The sequence below is a fragment of the Lepisma saccharinum genome, chromosome 21 (assembly GCF_977018435.1).
Source record: "Lepisma saccharinum chromosome 21, izLepSacc3.1, whole genome shotgun sequence".
Taxonomy (NCBI): Eukaryota; Metazoa; Arthropoda; class Insecta; order Zygentoma; family Lepismatidae; genus Lepisma; species Lepisma saccharinum.
The window spans coordinates 34,802,678-34,824,441 of NC_139249.1; positions in this window are offsets into that span (position 1 = coordinate 34,802,678).

Here is a 21,764-nt window from a genome sequence, read left to right on the forward strand (position 1 = left end):
CAGCCACATAGGATTTGTCCTGTGATCGAAAGGTAAGAACAAAGATTATGGAAAGGAGTATAAAACAACCTGCATGGCAAAACTCAGTCTCAGTTGGTTTTAAGAAAAGGTCGAGTACAGTGAGCGGGGGATCGTGAAAAGTTCGGGTGACGTATAACTTAAGGCGCGAGACGCCTCAGTAAGTTGCACCTCGAACCAAGGACTTCACATGGATTAACATCTTGGTCGGTAAGTGTGGAGAAAATCAGCTCTGTCATTCCTCTTCTTTCTTCTCCTTGACAAAATCAGGCATATCAACATTATAAAATGAAACCTCTCGCATTGCATAATTAGTTACATCCCTTGTGACTCTAAGATTTCCTAGCTTAAATTGAGTCACACTTCAATATATATGCTTTTCTGTACTGGTACCAACCTCTATGAAGATCAGTGGCAGTTTTGTTTTCCTCTCGTTAGCATTGTTGTTATGGATTTTCCCTTCCTTTTGTTTCTTCAAGTGGTATGTTTGTGGTTTTCGATAATTGCCTATAACTTAATGTGAGTTGTGTTTCTTCTTTCCTTGATCTTTATTGCATTGTTGATAAACTGTTTATTTTCCGCCTACTTGCTGATTTCAATTTCATTTGAATCAGTAATTTATGTTAATCAGTGGCAGCGAATAGGGTAGCAGTTCCGCCTGTAACGAACCTGAGCGTTTAAGGTTTTATATTTGTAAGAAGTTAAGATTTATAAAATGTTTGTTACTTCAAATAATGTGCAAGTTGTCACAGACAACTATAGTTAGATTGATACAGTTGTGTTTGGAACTTGTATATATGTTTATAAATACGTCATAATCTGTTCGTGTTGACGTCACTTTCTCATCTCAGCAGAGGAAGTGAACCCACCTGAATGTTTTTCACCTGACGACAGACTCAGTTAGAAAACAGGTGAAGGTGAGAAATCAACAGAAACGTGGTAACGGTTAATGGAATGTCCGAATAGTGTAATTTGGTAATTATTTTCGTTTCATTCTAGCTATACTCGGAAATAATAATTAAGTACAGAAACTTTCGTGTATTTACGTTTGTCTTGTCCAACGTTAATTCTATATGCAAGTGTGTTTAGTGATTGTGATGTGATTTAATATGCTATAGAATTGTTCCTCTTCAGACAGAAACGTAAGCAAATCTCTACCTTGCTTGTAAGTCCACATACGATAGGAAATATAAGTGATTATAAAACTGCGTTTAACTTGGAATACTGTGATGTATTTTCTTTTCTACTCAGCAAGCCCTGATGATTTGCAAAGATTCTCAAGTTCCCGACTAAAGGAGCAGCGGACTAACTTTCTGACGACTGGTGTACAACCGGGGGGACGTTGCACGCCCCTCTTTTTGCTATTTTTGCTCCCGCACTATACTAAACAAAGGGAAAGTAAACTGTCCTCCTCCCCCCACCCCCTCAGCTTTGAAAGGTTGCATGCGTGTCTAATGTTTTTCTTATTTTCAATATCGCACCCCATAAATTTCTTTCCGCAACCCCTCAGCACCCCTAGATGATTAATCCTGGCGCCTCCGATGCTGGTCAATATTTCTTGTCTTCATTGTTAATTTAAAATATGCCATTCGTATGTTGTAAACTTTAAATGTGCATGTCTAAGTTGATGTACAGTGGGATCCATGAGTATTATCGTGCAAATTGTCCATGACTATTTTCATTAATTTTTCTCTTACATCCTATGCATTTTTAAGCGATGAGTTTTTATGTATGCTGGTGCAGAAGTTATCAAGAGCTTGTTTTGAGTTTTCTTTTAATTCTTGAAGCTCTAATTGGGTCAAATAAAGTGCATGGACATGGTGATGGGCAATTTGCACGGTAATACTCATGGATCCCACTGTACACTAATCTCGCTTGGTGCTCCGGCATTTTGATTCTATATACAGCATATTTGCAGATGATACAATTAAACGTACAACTGTATCAGTAAAGGCTGTATAAAACACACCTTATTACTAACTTCGTTGTCCGTACAATAATGTTTTTCTATCCATAAGTTGTACAACTATCAACATTAACGTTGCCATAGTAACAAAAATATCAGTTTTGACATATGGTTATGTAAAAGGTACATCAAAGCGTAATTTTCTGCACTTTCATTCTTTAAAAACACAGGTAGTTACAGTATTTTTAGTAATCAGCTCGCAGAAGTTAGTTTTGCATTCGCCAATTCTTGAAAATATTATTCAGTTTTATATCGGTATGATAATAAACAACGTTCATTGCGCAATATTTATAAACATTAGCATAAGCGAGGTTACAGAAACTAGGTTACAATTCCAATTGGTACTTACAAGTAGTTATTATATCTTCAGTACTTAAATTCTCTTTTTGCCCATCCCGCGCAGACCTTAACTTCAACTTTTACGAATTCTCTGGCAATTTAAAAAGAATGATGAGATCGTCTTCTACCAGTTAAGTACCTTAAGCAGCTGTGAGGAAAATCTCGGAGCATTCCTCGCTTACGGACTAACAAGTGAGCACAGTAAACTCACCGTCTGGTTCAGATTGCCTACTACCCTTTTATTCAGGGGAATTAAAACTGTAACAACTACTAAATTGCTTCACGATCTGGCAATCTTGGCGCAAAGAAAAAAAGAAGAGAAAGACGTCGACGATTTTACTCTTAAGAGAGAGTCTGTGGTACAGCTGTAAATAGCGAATCGGAGGAATATAAATTTCAACAATGGTTTCAGGAGGAAGTTTGGTAGGTCTATTAGCAGCTTAACTGCAGAATAACCAATCGACTGTGATGCATTCGGCTGTTAGGGAGAAAATGAAAACGGCTCTTGAAGAAAATAGCTTCCCGAATGTTGAGAATAGGATGGAATTTAACGTAGAGAGGGCGCAAATAGTTCAAATTATGTCACTTAGTAGTGGAATTTAAATACCCTGAGGGCACTTACGAGATATCAAAATAACTTCAAAGTGGATAATTTAGACTGGATGTAATTGTTTCTCATTTATTTTACGTCGCTTTAATTCCTCTTTCAGGGTAGGAGTGAGAGAGAGTGATTTCTTGATAGAAAGCAAGGAGGAGCAACAGAAAAGAAATAACGATGTCAGTGCTTGTGAAACAGGGTGCCGCGTATAGTAGAGTTGCAAGAGAACTGTGTTTCAGTGGGCTCAAGGGCGGACGAAATATATTTCTATGGGCTCTCCGGTTACTATGGCAACTAAGATCGACTCTCTCGCTGGTTCGTTGTTTCATTCTCAATTTCTATATATGTATATATATATATATATATATATATATATATATATATATGCCATTCATAACTTATTTCTCCATCTATATTTATATTTTTTTGTCAGTTTGCCTCTATCATTATCATTATTCCTTTCATTCTCTCACTCCCATCTCTTTCTCTCTCTGCCATTCTTTACCTATTCTTTATCTCCGTCTTTCTTTTAAAGTTTATTTCTCTGCCTTCACTCGCATGTTTTCCTTTCATTCAATCTCTTAATCTCGGTGCCATATCCACCTATTTCTCTATCTCTTTGTTTCTTTGATCCATATTTCTGTGCCTTTATTCGTCCTTTACTTCTTTGTTTCAATCATTCTATCTCTCTCTCTCTCTCATTCTTCACATATTTATCTATCTCTCCCCTTCTTTGGATCTCTATTCTCTGTCGTTATTCGTTCGTTTTCCTCTCTCTTTCTTTCTTCAGAGACCATTGGGTTGGGCAAAGAGTATTTCATGAGAGGGTCAGAGCCAACCCTCACCCGCCCCACGGTGACGCCCTCAGCATCCTGATGTGCACCGATTGAAAAGGCGAACGCGATGATGAGGATGAGCAGTGATATGATGACATTGATGAATTCTCACAAAGAACACACATGCCCAAGTCGAGATTCGAACCAGAGATCCCTCGCGTAGCAGCTAATAACTCTGACGCGGAGTTCGGCTTCTTATTATTTATTATTATTATGCTTTAAGCCTAAGTCACATTTCAGATACATCGAAAGAATATATCTACATTTCTCAAAGATGATTTTTCCTTAAATCTCATTTACCAACATTTCTCTGTCTCTCTCTTCATCATCCAGTTTCTTTTAGATCAAAGATTAAATGGAGTCTGTTGGTAGGGGGACTCGTAGAAAACTTCCATTGATCATGTTCCTTTAATTAATTTGTTTTTCTTGCTCTTATTAAATTTATCTCCTGAAACTGTTTCTAAACAAAATTCTTCCTAACTTCGACTAATGAAGCAGAATTTCCTCATTAAAGTTTCTCAAGGAGATCGAGTTTTTTCTCCCACTCTTCAAACTAATCTTGAAATATCGATGGCAATTCCTCATCCCCCATTTCTTCAAAAGCCTGATGGTAAAATTCTATTTCCCGGAGAGAGAAAAAACATGATCTTCATGTCAACAAAAGGGAAGATGTAATTTACTTTTTTAAAAATAATTTTCCAAGACGTGTCAAGGATGAATTTAGAGTACACTCAAAACCATTTTCTAACACTACATATTTCACTCTATTCCCTTCTCCCTCAAAGGCTGAGATCTCCATTCCGAAAGATAACAAGTGTTTTTTTTTCTGTTCTAACTACTGGTTTTGTATGTTATTTAACATCGTTTTTCTGTCTCATAAGATTACTGTAGTAAGAGGATGGATGATGATAGGGTTAAATAAGGACAAAACAGGATGGAACAGGTAGGATTCGATCTAGAATCTTCCGTGGCGTAACCATGGAAACAAGATTCCACCGCTTCCTGTGTAATATACTACTTTAGTATTGTTTGAGAATGAACACTGTGCATGGTGCACAGTCCCAATTGCGAACAATTCCAATTGTAAACAGTCTCAATTGCGAACAATGCCTAGTCATATTTGCGAGCACATGGAAGACAAAAAACCTGAGTGATTGCTGCTCTTTCCATGCGTTTGATGTGAAAAATAGAATGTTATATGTGACGTCATTTCTCTCTTTTTCTCTTCTCTGGCTTCCTCTGTTAGCAAGAAACAAACAGAACAGGAGATGAAAGGCTATTTTATATTCAATTTTATATTTTTTTACGGCTATATTATACACTCTGGCGGTTCCACATATGAAATGTTCTACTTGATTGATTTGATTGATTTTAAGTTTCTTTTCTGTCACTTTTGACTAATCTCGACGGTGATGATATGATGAAAGTAATGAAGGGACAGTCAAAGAACACCTATGGTCCAGGCTGAGATGTGAATCCAGGAATCATGGGTTGTGCTAACCGCTTCGCCAACTTTCTGACAGATGTATAGCGAATATTCTACTTCATGCCTCTGTACACACAAGATACTATATTCCTTTAGAATTCCTGAAAATGAGGTGTTGGTGCCCAAAGCTGTGGTTAAACAAACATATTATTTGGTCACCAATGCCAATTTCGTTTAATAATTGTAACAAAATCAGGTTAATTTGTTTAGATATAATTATCAACTAATTTAGTCAATACTGTAGTGCTAATATGTATAAGCTATCATGAACTTTTGTTCGTGGTTACCAAGAAGATAACTCAAGTATTTTACAGTTCTTTGCGTTTTTGATATACAATTGACATTGATGTTCAAGAAACATCACAGGTAGGGATTTTCCTCAAATCTTCCTGCATGTGACCTTCTGAGACTCACCCAGCTTCTCAAGAGAAGGTAAGAGAATAGTTACCAATACATGTTACGTTTCAGACACTGGTTCTGTCTCTGTCCTCCGGGTAGTGTGTTTGTCTAACTAGTCATCAGTCAGTAGAACCCGAACACCCATGTTTGGAGAAGGTGTCTTTATGCGTTGCTATAGTGTTAAGTATGATGGAAACCGAGCGTGTGACCGAGGCTCGATCTTGCCTAGGTTCTGAGTCTGACCTGTTTTGGAGTGTAAAATGCTGTGACCTAATTGCGAACAGCCCCAATTGCGAACAGTCCCAAATGCGAACAATCTCAATTGCGAACAATGCCTAAATAGTCATAATTGCGAGCACATGGAAGAGAAGAAATCCTGTTTTCAAAACCAAATAAGGGGAGTGAACCAGAGAGAGCTTGTTTGTCTAGCAACCAAGGTGACTCATTCGTGTGTTAAAGTCTACAAAACCCCGTAGTGTCAAAAGAGTTGATGAACTACTTCAAAAGGAGGCATCGAACAAATAATGCAATGGAGGGGTGGGAGTTCAAAACCTGCAGCCAGCCAGATAGACTACATCAAAGGTTAGCAGACCTCATAAAAAGCTTAAATGCTGAATCAGAAAGCCTAATGTCGTGACTTTCAGGAAAAATCCCTTGCAGGCACTATAAACAGCAAGTGTTCGTAATTCGGAATGTTCGCAATTAGGACAACATCAGGCCGGGCTCTAAGATTTGCGTTGATCGTTAAACAACCAAGTAAAAACTTGAAAACTTATGTTTCAATCTCCTTCAGAGCTCCTGAGGTGCAACTGTCGGCCGTGAACGGTAGAGGGCATACAGGGGCCCGTCAAGTACGTGATCTCTCAGCGAGCAATGTGATGGCTCATCTACTTGAAGGCCAAATAGGCTTTGCTCGGCGAGCTCTGCTCACTTGATCGCTGTGCGAACTTGAACTTTGCTCACCACAGCTTTGAGCCACAGAATATATTGTTTTTTCAATCTCGTGAAGCAAAGGGAAGAAGAGGAAAACTGTATAAGGATGGCGGGTTGGCGGGCGGCCAAGGACGAAATATTTATGATTAACGGCTTGCGATATAGCGTAATTACAGAGGAAGTTCGAGTAACATAAGGTAATGTAATATTCCAGTTTTTGTAATAGTATTAAAATGAAAGCGTTGTTTATTCCAAATAATAAATATCCACCGGAATTTTGCAAAGTTGTGCAAGGGTGTGAAAATGAAAATTTAGACAGTTTTGCCCACATTAACTATCGCCCAAAATAAACAGCTTTTCAAACACTGAAATCTTGTCCACTCGACGCAGCCAGATTGATCACAGATTACTCAAAGGGACTGATATATTTGATCAATGAGCACGCAACGTCAAGTAAATGATCTGTCTGCTGAACGAGCGAAAATCTTGCTCAGCGAGCGTCGCTCAGATACTAGACGCGCCCCAGTTCTCACAGTGCGTGTGCAACATTGCCAGTGATGTGTCGTAGACTATAAGTTTACGTCTACATGCGTTGCCTACACGTAATCTACGCGTAGATTACATTGGGTTGTAGTTTACATAGCCTACGTAGACAATCTAAAGTGCATTAAAATTAATTTTCAAGGCTTTCATGAAAGGAAAGTGACATTTTCAACTATATTGGTTCCTAAAAATGTGAGAAGAATCCTATTTACAACAAAAATTTTCTTCTCTTCTATCACCAACTATGGAAGAAGATGAATAGTATGCAAAAACAATAACAGATGGCAGTCGTGAGGCAAGAGTGGTCTTTTTCCCAAAAACACTAGAATATTTCCTATATTAGGTTTCTTCCTAGGTGAGAAATTGTTAAAATTTGAAAGAAAGAATATGAAAAGTTCTCTTCACACATCAGCAACTGATACGCAGTATAATTTTGTTTTAATTCCACGGCGCCCTTTGTTAAGTTATCACCTTTCGCCATGTTGTTTACATAGATTACGACGTCTACGTGTATAAAATAGTCTACGTGTAGAATGTAGACTATCGTTGTTTACGCGTAGACGCACATCACTGAACATTGCTTCTTGTTTGTATGCTGACTGGCCAAAGCAGGGTTGGAGATTCAATGGTGTCGCAGGGGGAGTAGTAAGACTTGCTAAGAAGAGGTGCCTCTCGTTCAACTTTTGTACATCCTGCACAAAAAGAAAAAGACGTTATCTACAAACGTAGCTCCGTGAGTACCTCAGGCCTATTTCTGTGTGGTTTCACTTCCTGTGAACCCAACTCAGCGACTTCCTTTATCTTTGTTCATCATGGTACATATTTTCCACAGATTTCCGACTGGGGAATATCCGAGAGGAATTCTTGCCTACCGCGACTGACGGAGAGCTTCCCCAAGGGTAAGAAAGGGGGGACAAAGTACTCGAGGGCACATAACCGAAGAGAACAGCAATAAAACGTACCTACCAAGCATATGACCTACTTCTTATCGGAGATTCTTCTTTTTTTTCGAGTAACTAGAAGTTTCTTCAATAATGTCTTTGCTTCACGCTACAGGAGCGCCCCCTTTCGCTTGGTTTCGTGTGTGTGTGAAGAGAAGAGAGGACTCCTGCGTTTCCAGTCGTAGCCGAAGAGCCTCCAGTGAAGAAACTCAAAGTTGATGTGGATGGAAGGGGGAGGGGGGAGTAGACATGAAAGTCCCGTTTCGGCAGAAGCGGAGAGAACTTCCTCTGTACGTTTGTTTCCTTTTGGATGCTTTCTCTTCTTCTTTCTCCTCTCACCCTCTCTCTCTCTCTCTCTCAGCTTCCATTTTTGGCTTCTGAACAACTTTTCTTATTTCGTTTAGGTTTTGGATATCCTTTACGCCGGAACTAACTTTGACGGAAGATACAAAAAAAAGGAAAAAAAAGTTTCTCCTCTTTTCTTTCCCTCAATGTGCTGAACGTGTTGGGTTCTCTTCAGCTTCGCTTTCTGCCTAATTAACGCTGACTGTTTTGCAGAAGCTGCAAAGAGCCTGGAACACAGAAAACTGTGCTGGTACTTTACGTTGTGGGATGCAACTCCTCTTATTTGGGCCTTGAGTAGGCGATTTCGTGTACACACTTACGATCACAGGAATCCGAATTGGGGTCGTTTGGGGGTAGTCCCGACATGCTAAACGTATAACAGCATCTGGGGTGCTCATCCAAAGATAATGAAATGAATGTAAGCAGTAGGAAACATTGGGCATTTCGCCTGTGTACGGTGTCCTTATCATATATAAGCTAAAGTCTACGTAGTGACGTCATTGCCCCAATTTGTTGGGTAATCCAGACACTTTGTATGGGGAAACTTCGACACCGTATATATTTAACAATTATAGCTCTTTTCAGTTCTTACGGCGGACACTCTAGAAGCTGGCAAGGGAAGTGGGGAGCGGGGAAGCGACCAATTCAGCGCGATAAGAATCGCAGCAGCCTGTAGAACGAGGTTCACGTAGTACTTATTTCCGCCACGTCGTATCTCTCGGCGCCACTGCTGTTGTCTGGTTGGTCTGCGGCGTATTTCCGCTCCCCACTTCCCTTGTCAGCTTCTAGAGCGCCCGCCGTAAGAACTGAAAAGGGCAATAAAAGCAAATAAATACAGGGTGATTCAGAATTCCTATTACACACTTCTAGGGGTTGTAGAGGGGACTTAGTAGATCAAGTTTCCGGACATGTACCGTTTTGGTACTACACAGATTACAAGATCACATAATTTCACATCTCCCGCTTCACGGTAGGCAATCCACATTGACAGAGGGCAACGTCTTCAGTCACCTGATGGCATGTTTGCTGCTTCCAACGTCCTCTGTATCCAATCCGGTGTACTTCGACCTTCAAGTCAGTTGTTAGTCAGTCGTTGCGGAAGACAGTACAGTATGGTTGAATACACGTTTGCCGAGAACACAGACATGTTGTAAATTTACGGCGAAGCTGGACGTAATGGTAGAAATGCGCAACGTCTGTATGCAGAGCGTTTTGCGAATCATTTCACTCCATCACTTACCATTTGTGCCCGATTAGATGATGAAGACATGAAATTATGTGATCTTGTCATCCGTGTGGCACCAAAACGGTACGTTTCCGGATATGGGTTCCTTATCAAAACTTGATCTACAACCCCTAGAAGTGTGTAATAGGAATTCTGAATCAACCTGTATATTCAGCAACACTAGAGTGCGCGTCAAATCTCCTGCATATGGCGATAGCCAATAGCAGCGCACTGCAGCGGTGCCATGTCGAAATCTCACACGGAAAAGAGACAGCGTGGTTGAGCGAAACGCCTTATCGCGGAACAAGGCAACGTCGCACGTCTGTGATTCGCTGGTGCTGTTCAGCCGTTCATGGTCATTTGCAGGAGATTTGACGTGCACTCTAAATGTAAGTATCACTAGTAATAAATGCAGTTACATGCAATTGATAAGTGAAGGTTTGTAATGAGACATATGACTTAAGAGAGTAAATGCATCATGATGCACTGGCAACAGCTTCAGCTCTAGTAGTATCCGAACCCGCTAACGTCGGTCGCTATTTAATATTCGCAATTCATTTGCACGTACTTAGAACTAATTTGCACTGGTTTTAATTAATTTGTACATACTTAGAATTTATTTGCATGTACTTAGAATACTTTACATTTATGTATTTGCATGTTTATAACTTTTTATGAATATATAATTATTTATTTTATGAAAAATATGTATATAGAAGTTAATTAGAGGTACTAAACGCTATGCATATGTTTTTATATTCATTACTGCAAAGTATGTAATGTATGAAATGTTAATATTAATGTTTATAATATTGAAAATAAGTTTTCTATGGTTTATGAACCGCTATGAACGGTGGTAATGGTACGAAAGAAGACGGTCCCGGTACTCGAACCCGTGATATGTAATGTTATTAATTAGTACTATGTAATAATGTATGTTATTATGTTATGAAAGACGATGGTGCGAGATGCTAGAGAGAATACTGTCTCCGAATTTCGACTCCGCTCTGATGCCAGACAGACAAGGGTGAACTCCGCGCAGGTAGACGAGAAAGGAATTTGGGGGAAGTGCGTTCAAGGTCAAATGACGTCACAACGTCAGAACAAAGAAAGAACCCGATTGACCAATCAGAGAACGCGTCGGTAGGTTTTCAGAACCGGTTTTTTTCCCCAAGGTTAACCAGTGCTCAAGAACAGGGGAAAGCTATGCAATACTGTAGGGCAGGGGAGGGATTCAACCAGACAACAAAGGATGTCTGGAATGCGCAGCAAGGGTCAAATCTCTGAAGCTATGCGTCGCTTGTAGAACTGGTTTCCGCCGCCAATTAATATTCCGCTCAGGGTTTCCCCAAGGCACAGGACGCTTTAGCGCAGGGTTTTTTTTATCTGTACTATGAAGAAGGGAGAGCTATCAGGGACGGGGCCTACAGTTTTCACCATTTGCTTTTATCACGGGGTATCGAACCTAGGACCCTTTGATTATTGATTTAGGTAGTAAATTTATGTTACTGTGTGCTATTTAACTTAATTTTGAGTTTATTTTTTACCAAACTTTGACTTTATGTCAAATATTTTCCCAGCTTATCCTTATTTTTACAAAAATAACACTATTTATACTATTCAGGCAACATTTTTTTATTAAATTTTGGACTCACAAAAAGACATTTTCTAAACTTTTAACTTATTATTTTACAACTTTGTTAATTTTTTACCAAAATAACACTATTTATACTATTCAGGCAATATTTTTTATTAAATTTTGGACTCACAAAAAGACATTTTCTAAACTTTTAACTTATTGTTTTACAACTTTATGTTAATTTTTTACCAAAATAACACTATTTATACTATTCAGGCAACATTTTTTATTAAATTTTGGACTCGCAAAGATATTTTTACAACTTTTTAACTTATTATTTTAAAATGTTATACCTATTTTTACCTAAATAACACTATTTATACTATTCAGGAAAGAGTTTTAGGTATATTTTTTAGGTATGTTTGCTTTTTTCTTAGATCTTTATTTGTTTATTTGTTCAGTATTTTTTATTTTTTTGAATTTTAATTACTTTAATTTTACATTAACTAACATATTTTACTTTAACAACAAAGAATATACTCTAGTATAAAAACTTCTACTAACAAAATGTACTATTATAATTTTTAATTTAGAAAATTGTATTTTTAAAACTTTAACTTTGAAAAATTGATTTTTAATTACTTTAATTTTACATTAACTAACAAATTTTACATTAACAACAAAAGAATTTACTCTAGTATAAAAACTTCTACTAACAAAAATATACTATTATAACTTTTAATTTTAGAAAATTGTATTTTTAAAACTTTAACTTTGAAAAATTGAATTTTAACACATTTTGACTTTAACAATGTACTTTGAATTTTTTATGTAAAAAAATATTAACAACCTAAGTCAAATTCAAGCAGCAAGAGGAATACACAGAAACCAACATGGCATCCAGAAAGAGAAATCAATAGTCACACCCATAGCACAGTTTAAAAGACTACATAGCTGAAACCTTAGAGAAACATAAAACTGCAGACACAATATATCTAGATTCTTCCAAGGCATAGGATAGAGTAAAAACATGCCTTGCTTATGGACAAACTCAACAACATAGGAATAAAATAGACAAGCAATCCTTTTTTCAGTAGAAAATTCCAATTACTCAAGTAAGCTACATCATACGTAGTACATAAGAAGAGCAAATTAACATCATCAGCAGAAAACCATCATGCAACTTTTACCTGCTGAAACAACTAAATGAGTATAATTTATCAGAAAAATGCCTACATTTCAGCCTAATTTACCTCTACATTAATAATACTACCAGAATACTAAGGCTTCAAAAGTGAACACTAAGAATAATGTTCAGACAAGTATAGGGCATATTGCAAAGAATTATTACTTCCTATATCTACAAGTCAAAAACAATTATTCTAAATACTACGAACTTGGACAAAATACAGTCAAATACACAACACAATAAGAAAAATAATTACAAATAAAACAGCAGACACTCAATATCTCAAAACAATCCGGTAAAAATATTCTACAACAAACTGCCTCATAACATAAAACTGCTAAGTCCCCAAAACATATACAAATACAATCAATAAAAACTACTTGAAATGGGAAAACTGACTACAGTCTCACAGACTTGATGTAAAATAACAGCAAAACTTAGAAGCATGCACAGTCAATAGTGCTCAATTTGCATACAGCTCACATGCAAACTCTCATGAAAAGGTTCGAAACAGTCTCCCAGCTCAGTTCTCACCTATACTTGGACAACAAAATCCTGCAACAAATTCTCAGAAATCCTACCTTTCCTACCCTTGCTTAAATAGCTAAAGTGCAATCTTCATACTAAAATATTGAAAAAAAAGGCATATCTATTTACATAAAAGTGTGTACACATGTGTTTGTCTGCATGTACTCTTAGATAAATTGATAAAAAAAGCAATATAGTTATAAATCAAAGACTATACCTAATAATATTAATTTCAAAATAAGCTGATAGAAAAAGATATAATAACTACAGTATAAGCTTTTAATCTTTGTTAATTACAAAAATAAAAGTTAAATACAGTAAATAAACTTGGTCCCTTACATTGAAAAAGGAACACAAATTGAGAGTATTTGAAAATAAAATCCTTAGGAAAATATTTGGGCCTAAAACAGATGAGGAGACAGATGAGTGGAGAAGGTTACATAATTTAGAACTACATAATTTGTATTCATGTCCAGATAGTATTAGAATGATTAAATCAAGAAGACTTAGGTGTGTAGATCATGTGGTACAAATGGGAGAGGAAAGAAGAGTATACAGGATTCTTGTAGGGAAACCTGATGGTAAAAGATCAATAGGAAGACCAAAACAAAGATGGAGGGATAATGTAGAGATGGACCTAAAGGAAACTGGTAGGGAAGGAAAGGAGTACTATATAGATCTTGCTCAGGACAGGGACAGATGAAAACATGTGTTGCTGCAGCCATGAACATTCGGGTTTAAAAAGGCTAGAGAGTTAGTTAGTTATACTTTAAATAAGCATAATATTTGGATTGTAAGTAGAGAATATAACAAATGTACAAAGCATTGTGCGAAAACTATGTCAACCTTGCATTATAAGCAGAAAATTAAACCAGTTTGCCTTAGAAATACATTTTAAGAATAGCACAAAATAGCATGCGTAATAGAAAATTAAAAAAACTTTCTGATGCATAAAAGTACTGACTAGTGCTGAATGAATCAATTACTGTAAAATATTATTCTCTGATTCAAGTAATTTAACTGTATCTTTTGTGTGTAAAATATAATTGTTAGTTGCACTGATAAGTACAAATATTAACTTTATATGCCTTCATACACTCTAAATAACATAACTTTGATATATAAATTAGTAACAATTTGTTAAAATTAAGTTAAAGTGTAGAATTGTTTTCTTAAATAAATATAAAGTAGTAAAAGTATTAAACAAATAATTCCTTCTTTTCCTATTTAAAGGATGCCAAACAGTGTAAACCAGTTGTTAGTGGCTAAATAACATAAAATTTGAAGGCAGTAACAATATTTTTAAAAAATACTGTTTTTTACCTAACTTTATGAATTAAAATACTAGTACATTTTGTCAAATTATAAATAAAATATACCTATTTCTTTGGTATTTGTACTAAAGTGAAGAAAAGGTTACTAAAACTGGGTTAGTACAGTGAATCTGAGAGTTTTAGCTTTATTTGTCCGTAACTGGATATAATTGTAACTTGTTAATCTCGCCAAACACAATCTTTACCTCAATTTTGGAAGCTAGCTGAACTTTAGCGTTTCGAATTACATATAGTGAAGGCCTCTATAGTGGAAAAATACACCCAGTCTGTAAAATTTGGAAATATTGTCTCCTTCTCTGTCGAACCAGACCAAGAGTGTTCTCAAGTGTTTCAATATATTTCTTAACATAACTAACTTTTCAAGAAAAGAATAACTTGGGCCCAGATAGCTTAGTTGGTATAGCGTTAGGCTTTTAACCTATCTGTCCAGGGTTCGAGTGCCTGTCTGGGCGATTACAATTTTTAAATTTTGTCATCGGATCTTGTGAAGAATGGATATAACATATGTTTACAGTCTAACAGATTATTATTTAACTTAAAATTTTGCAAATAAGCTTTTAAGTTTCTCAAATATCAGCATCTTTAGCTAACAGTACAGCATAACCAGTATTATTATGATAGAAATGTTCTGGTGGTAGAACCTACACCTACTGTAATATCTCTGTGGTATTAACTTACATGCAGCCCATAACTTTTGGGACTGTTTCTCCTCCGTTACATTTCCTCGCCATTTACCCTTAGCGTCGCGATTAGCCTCAGAAGCAAAAAAAGCGAAATCTTATATTTGTTCTTTTTATATCTCTGAAACCACCTATACTATAGAACTACATTTAATGAATTTTGCAGTCTTCCTGTTTGATCTGTTAAATAATCCAGTCAATAAAAATATACTTGCATAGAAAAATCTGTTTTTCAGATACTTTAATCGGGTAATCTGCTTTTGCATACTTCCTCAGAAATATACACAATCATAGTTCTTTATAAATTTAGCACCTGATATAGAATAAGTCGAAGTCTAGTTAGAGTTGGCCTGTAAGTGTTTCAGGTACAAGTAGTTACTTGAAAAAGCAAATATTGGGTGTATAAAACATAGCATTCTTGTGAAACAGTAAAAATCAACCTCATTTCCTCGTAATATTAGCTGTAAGTGCTTCTTGCAGATTAACAAAGCTCTGGCGTGTGGTCCTACGTCACCTATAATCCTTTGTAAGGTTCGTGTTGTCCTATAAATTGTCGATATACATACTAAATCCCTAGTTACAGCCTAAGCTTTTAGTTTCAATCAGAGAATTTCAGTGTTCAGATAGTGATTGTAGCCTCGTATAATTAACCAAATAGAAATAACCCAAGTGTTGATGCACCCAAAAATCCAGTAATACTTCAAATATACCTTGAAAAAGGATATAAGGCTAAATTATTCTTCTAGCATAGAAAAAAGTTTAGCAAGTAGACCTATGGTCCATATAGTCAGTCGTCTGTGAACTTCGTCTCGTCTTGTCCTGTGAATTGTCAATATATTGATAAATGGTTATATATATATATATTTTTTTTTTAAAAAAAAGAACAATGTTGGTAAGCGTCCAGTTATGGACCCATCGATAAAGAAATTTCAGTCTTTATACACACACAATAATTTTCGTTACACTAAAAATTTGGTCTCGTATGAAAATAAATAGTCGAAATGATAAACATTTCGTGTACTTTATCCAGTAAACCTTAGCTAGAAATACAATAACAACGTTACAGACATAAAAATTAAGCAAGCTTTGATATTCTAGTGGCACATAATATATATAAAATATCCTTTAACATACTCTGACAAATAGTTGTGGCTTATCTGAGATCAAAATTTTCAAGCCCTCTCTCCTGCATAAATAGGCTCTAGAATTCACTAAGCCTCAAAATAATATTAGGGTACATAAGATAAAAAAGCAGATGAAGAGTGGTGCTGATCGCATCATCTCCAAAATAGCAAAAACAAAAGTATATGGATGGAGCCCTACCTGATATATTTAGAAAACTTTACCTAGTATAAAAGTAACAAAATACTCAGCAAACTCTAAAATAAGCAAACTTTCCTACGTAGCAGGCGTAACCTGACCTAAATAAATACATATAGAAATACAGAACCAAAAATAGCATAGTGGAAATCAGTAAACCCTAATAATAATAATAATAATAATAATAATAATAATAATAATAATAATAATAATAATATATTCTGTAGCTTACATTTTAGCTAAAAATACTTTTTTTTAGTGTTTTTGAAAAGATTTAAATAAATACTAAACTCTAAGTTAAAAATTTGTAAATGTATATATGATACAAAACAAAATAAATACAAATTAATACATACCCTGCAAAAAATCAGTAAAAAAGTTGAAAACATCTCTTTGTGCATCCAAAATATAATAACAAATCCTTCCTGACTGGATTAAATTGTGTTATTTGAGTAATATTAAGCCTAAACTTGTAAAATAAAAGGGTAAAACTTGACGAAACACACTTCATGTGTACAAAATTTAATTTAAACGTAATCTAATTTGTGTTATTTGAGTAAACTAGAGAATAATCCTGTAAACTTGGAAAATATATATGTGTGTGTGTGTGTGTGTAGATGTGTGTGTGTGAGTCCGTGTGAGTCCAAAATGTAATAAAAAACACTTTCAAATTGTGTTATTTGAGTAAATATTAGAATAAACTTGTGAAATAAACAGATAAAAGTTGAGAACACACACTTTGTGTGTCGAAAATATACCTAAAACTCTTTCCTGAATAGTATAAATAGTGTTATTTAGGTAAAAATAGGTATAACATTTTAAAATAATAAGTTAAAAAGTTGTAAAAATATCTTTGCGAGTCCAAAATTTAATAAAAAATGTTGCCTGAATAGTATAAATAGTGTTATTTTGGTAAAAAATTAACATAAAGTTGTAAAATAATAAGTTAAAAGTTTAGAAAATGTCTTTTTGTGAGTCCAAAATTTAATAAAAAATATTGCCTGAATAGTATAAATAGTGTTATTTTGGTAAAAAATTAAAGTTGTAAAATAATAAGTTAAAAGTTTAGAAAATGTCTTTTTGTGAGTCCAAAATTTAATTAAAAAATGTTGCCTGAATAGTATAAATAGTGTTATTTTTGTAAAAATAAGGATAAGCTGGGAAAATATTTGACATAAAGTCAAAGTTTGGTAAAAAATAAACTCAAAATTAAGTTAAATAGCACACAGTAACATAAATTTACTACCTAAATCAATAATCAAAGGGTCCTAGGTTCGATACCCCGTGATAAAAGCAAATGGTGAAAACTGTAGGCCCCGTCCCTGATAGCTCTCCCTTCTTCATAGTACAGATAAAAAAACCCTGCGCTAAAGCGTCCTGTGCCTTGGGGAAACCCTGAGCGGAATATTAATTGGCGTCGGAAACCAGTTCTACAAGCGACGCATAGCTTCAGAGATTTGACCCTTGCTGCGCATTCCAGACATCCTTTGTTGTCTGGTTGAATCCCTCCCCTGCCCTACAGTATTGCATAGCTTTCCCCTGTTCTTGAGCACTGGTTAACCTTGGAAAAAAAATCCGGTTCTGAAAACCTACCGACGCGTTCTCTGATTGGTCAATCGGGTTCTTTCTTTGTTCTGACGTTGTGACGTCATTTGACCTTGAACGCACTTCCCCCAAATTCCTTTCTCGTCTACCTGCGCGGAGTTCACCCTTGTCTGTCTGGCATCAGAGCGGAGTCGAAATTCGGAGACAGTATTCTCTCTAGCATCTCGCACCATCGTCTTTCATAACATAATAACATACATTATTACATAGTACTAATTAATAACATTACATATCGCGGGTTCGAGTACCGGGACCGTCTTCTCTCGTACCATTACCACCGTTCATAGCGGTTCATAAACCATAGAAAACTTATTTTCAATATTATAAACATTAATATTAACATTTCATACATTACATACTTTGCAGTAATGAATATAAAAACATATGCATAGCGTTTAGTACCTCTAATTAACTTCTATATACATATTTTTCATAAAATAAATAATTATATATTCATAAAAAGTTATAAACATGCAAATACATAAATGTAAAGTATTCTAAGTACATGCAAATAAATTCTAAGTATGTACAAATTAATTAAAACCAGTGCAAATTAGTTCTAAGTACGTGCAAATGAATTGCGAATATTAAATAGCGACCGACGTTAGCGGGTTCGGATACTACTAGCTCTCCTCAATATTTTTTTCAAAAACGGTTTCCAAATGTGTACTTTCTTGCGGTACTGGTTGAGTCAGACTGCAAACAGACTGTGCCCAGAAACTCAGAGGTAGACCTACGTTCTCGGATGAAAAAGAAAAGCAACTCGAGAAAAGGATTCTAGGATTAGATGCTGTTCTGTTTGGTCTCCCGAAAACCGATTTATGACTCAGAGTTTTCATTTGCACAAGATACAACCATTGTCCTCACTTGGGCGTTCTGAATTGTACATGGGTTGCATGCCCTGATGTTTTAGCTTCAAACCAAAAGTTGTCCAAAGTAGATAGGTCGAATAGTCTAGGAGTTATAATGTATTTTCTCCGATAAGTGTGAGAAGAAAAAAAATCGCTGTGAAATGCCTCGGCGAAACAGGGGTTACTTTCTGTAAACCCGCCCGGCGGTTTAAAGGTTAACGTTCGATCTGCAGTTGCAAGAGCTATTCAGTTTCTTACAGCTTCAACTGCAGACTTCATATTGTCCGGCAGTCAAGTCCATTTTGACGTTTTTCTTTCATACTTTCAAACTATCATCATAAAAATCAATAAATAAGACAGTCTTGAGCTCATAGATAAGTATAGCACTCTTTGCTGTGTCTGTATTAAGTAGCACTGGCAAGCGAATAATAATAAGAGAAGTGTCGAAATCGCCCTAAATTGTATGTCGGAAGTACCTCGAAACGAAATAGCTGTAGTTATTAATTAATATCTGCATTTGGAAACACTGCAAGCAAAGTTTTATTGTATCATGTTGTAGCCGAACAAGGTAAAAAGCAGACCCAATAGCTCATTTAATACACCTTGCTAATTCTCTGAATCTAAAGCTTACAAATTGCAATCCGGAATTTACATATGACCATGTTTTGAGCATGTTACTAGACAACTTGAATGACTTATACAACCTATCTGTGCAAACTATAGTGCTGCATTGAGGCTTTTTGGCTCGATCGTCTAATAGTTCGCACGGATGACGCTAGATGGCTTACGGAATCGACTGTTTCTTTGCTCGAGCGAATAAAGCTCGAACAAGCAAACGATAGGCATACACTCGAAGCCCAGTAGTTAACGTACACCAGTAATTCGTCTGTGCCACTGGGCCTTTAAATATGCTTCGTGAAGTTAAAGACGCAGTGAAATTGAAACTGAAGTGAACATAGTTATCATCTCAATGTTCAAATGTAATTAAGCCTATCGTACCAATACTTAGCAATATATCAGAATGAATAGATGATTATGGGCTGAAACTACCAGCATGAATTTTACACATTTATTTGTACGATTATTGTCACATTGAAATAATATTTGATATTCTATATATTCGAGTGAATCACGCTCGAGCGTGGGAGATTCGATCGAGTTTGAGCGAGCGAAAAGACATGGCTCAAACTTCAAAATATCAACTCTGACCTTGTGCTTTGTTCGTGTAGCTCTCGTGAGATACAGAGTTGGAACTTAAAGATTAACTCGCCAGATGTCGGGTTTATCCCAAATCATCCAATATTAATTATTTTCCTAAATCTGATTCATGCATTATTAGCCACTACAACACATAATCCAAGAATATCCGCTTTCATATACAAGAATCCTCACTTGTTATCTACCAGAAAGTAGAACATTGAATATGTATCTTTCAGAAAGTATGACATAGGTACCTTGATGCCAGAAAGTTTAATATTCAAGTGAAACTGTATTTCAGAAAGTATGATATTGTTATCCATCTGGCTGTCAGAAAGTATAATATTGGATATCTAGCAGTCAGAAAGTAAAATATTGGATATCTAGGTGCCTGAAAGTAGAATATTTGGTATCTAGTAATCAGAAAACTGTATATTGGTAATTTAAAACTTGAATTCTTCACATTCGAAAACATGAAATAAAATTAAGGACTGCTCATGAGGAGCGTAAGTTTTCTTAGCTCAGAAAATCCAATTTTCCCACCAACGCACTGAATTCGATGAGGATGGCCCACGGACCATCCGTTGCTCAAGATAAAGTCGGTGTCCCTCAAAGGACCGAGTCCTGTTGGAGTTGAGATTCCCCGTCTGTAATCTGTCTGTGCTTAGCGGGCCATGGTAGCGCCGAGCACACAGGCAGATCCTAAGGTCGACCCTCCTCCTTGTATACAACCGGGTTTCCCTCCAATTGGAACTCATATGCTACTTCATGCGTGGCGGCACATCAGAGGGGGCATCGGGCCGGTCATAATGCGGATAACACGTTTTTTATCCTTTTTTTCTCTAGCACGGAGCGGCCGTACATTTTCAATTATCCTTCGCTCCGTCGGCGATATCCGATCTTCCATACTTCGTTGGAACTATGGCTGTTCACTGTTTCTCGCTTTTGCAAAGCGCCTCGGCATCAAAGTACAGAGCCGTAGAGATACTATATCTAGCGACATAGGATGAAGGCTGCCGTGTCTGATAACACCGCCAGTACTTTTGCAGCATCTCTCTTCTGTTCTCCTACTTCTAAGGTCCAGGGGCGGCGCCAGGGAGGTGCGAAGGGTGCTCGCGCACCCCTTAATTTTCTTCCGCACCCCCTTCAGCACCTCTTTTTCAAAACCAATTATCAATCGAAAATACTGTTAACTCTTCACAGAGAAAAAAGTTTGGAATATCCGAACACTTGTTTAAACTAACAACAACCAAATGCTCTTTAGTAATCGTGCACGTGTGCTTATAGTTACCAAAGAATTTGTTCAAAATTAACAACTTTAGTAAATGGTACTATGTTTATTGTTTAAAGTTACCAAGTAGCTCAACCAAATTAGTTTTTCTGTGTTGCAGTGTTATTTGCGTTATGACTTACGAAAACCATGTCGTCATTATAATATTAAGTATTGGAGAGAGACCATTATTATTGTATGCTATAGGCAAGCCATTGAAACTAATCTGAAAGGGGAGCCACATTTATTTCTTTGTACAAGCAAGCAAGAAGCAAAAATGAATCAAATCATCGGTATATTTTCATACAAACCAACTAAAAGTTGACTGCTATTTGATGTAGTGGCTAAAGCATACATGCATGTTTCATGTCCCCTTTATTTTCAGCATCGCACCCCCAACTTTCATTCCGTATCCTGGTGCCGCCGCTGCTAACGTCCCTTTCTCGTTACATTTAAGCTTACCGCCATTTTAGAGATATCACCAACGAGTTTAGAAGGTATAGAGCGGCGAAAAAGCTGATACAGAACCTCTTTTGTTGTAGCAAATTGAACTGAAAATCTTCCGAAGCCATTTCTGCAACG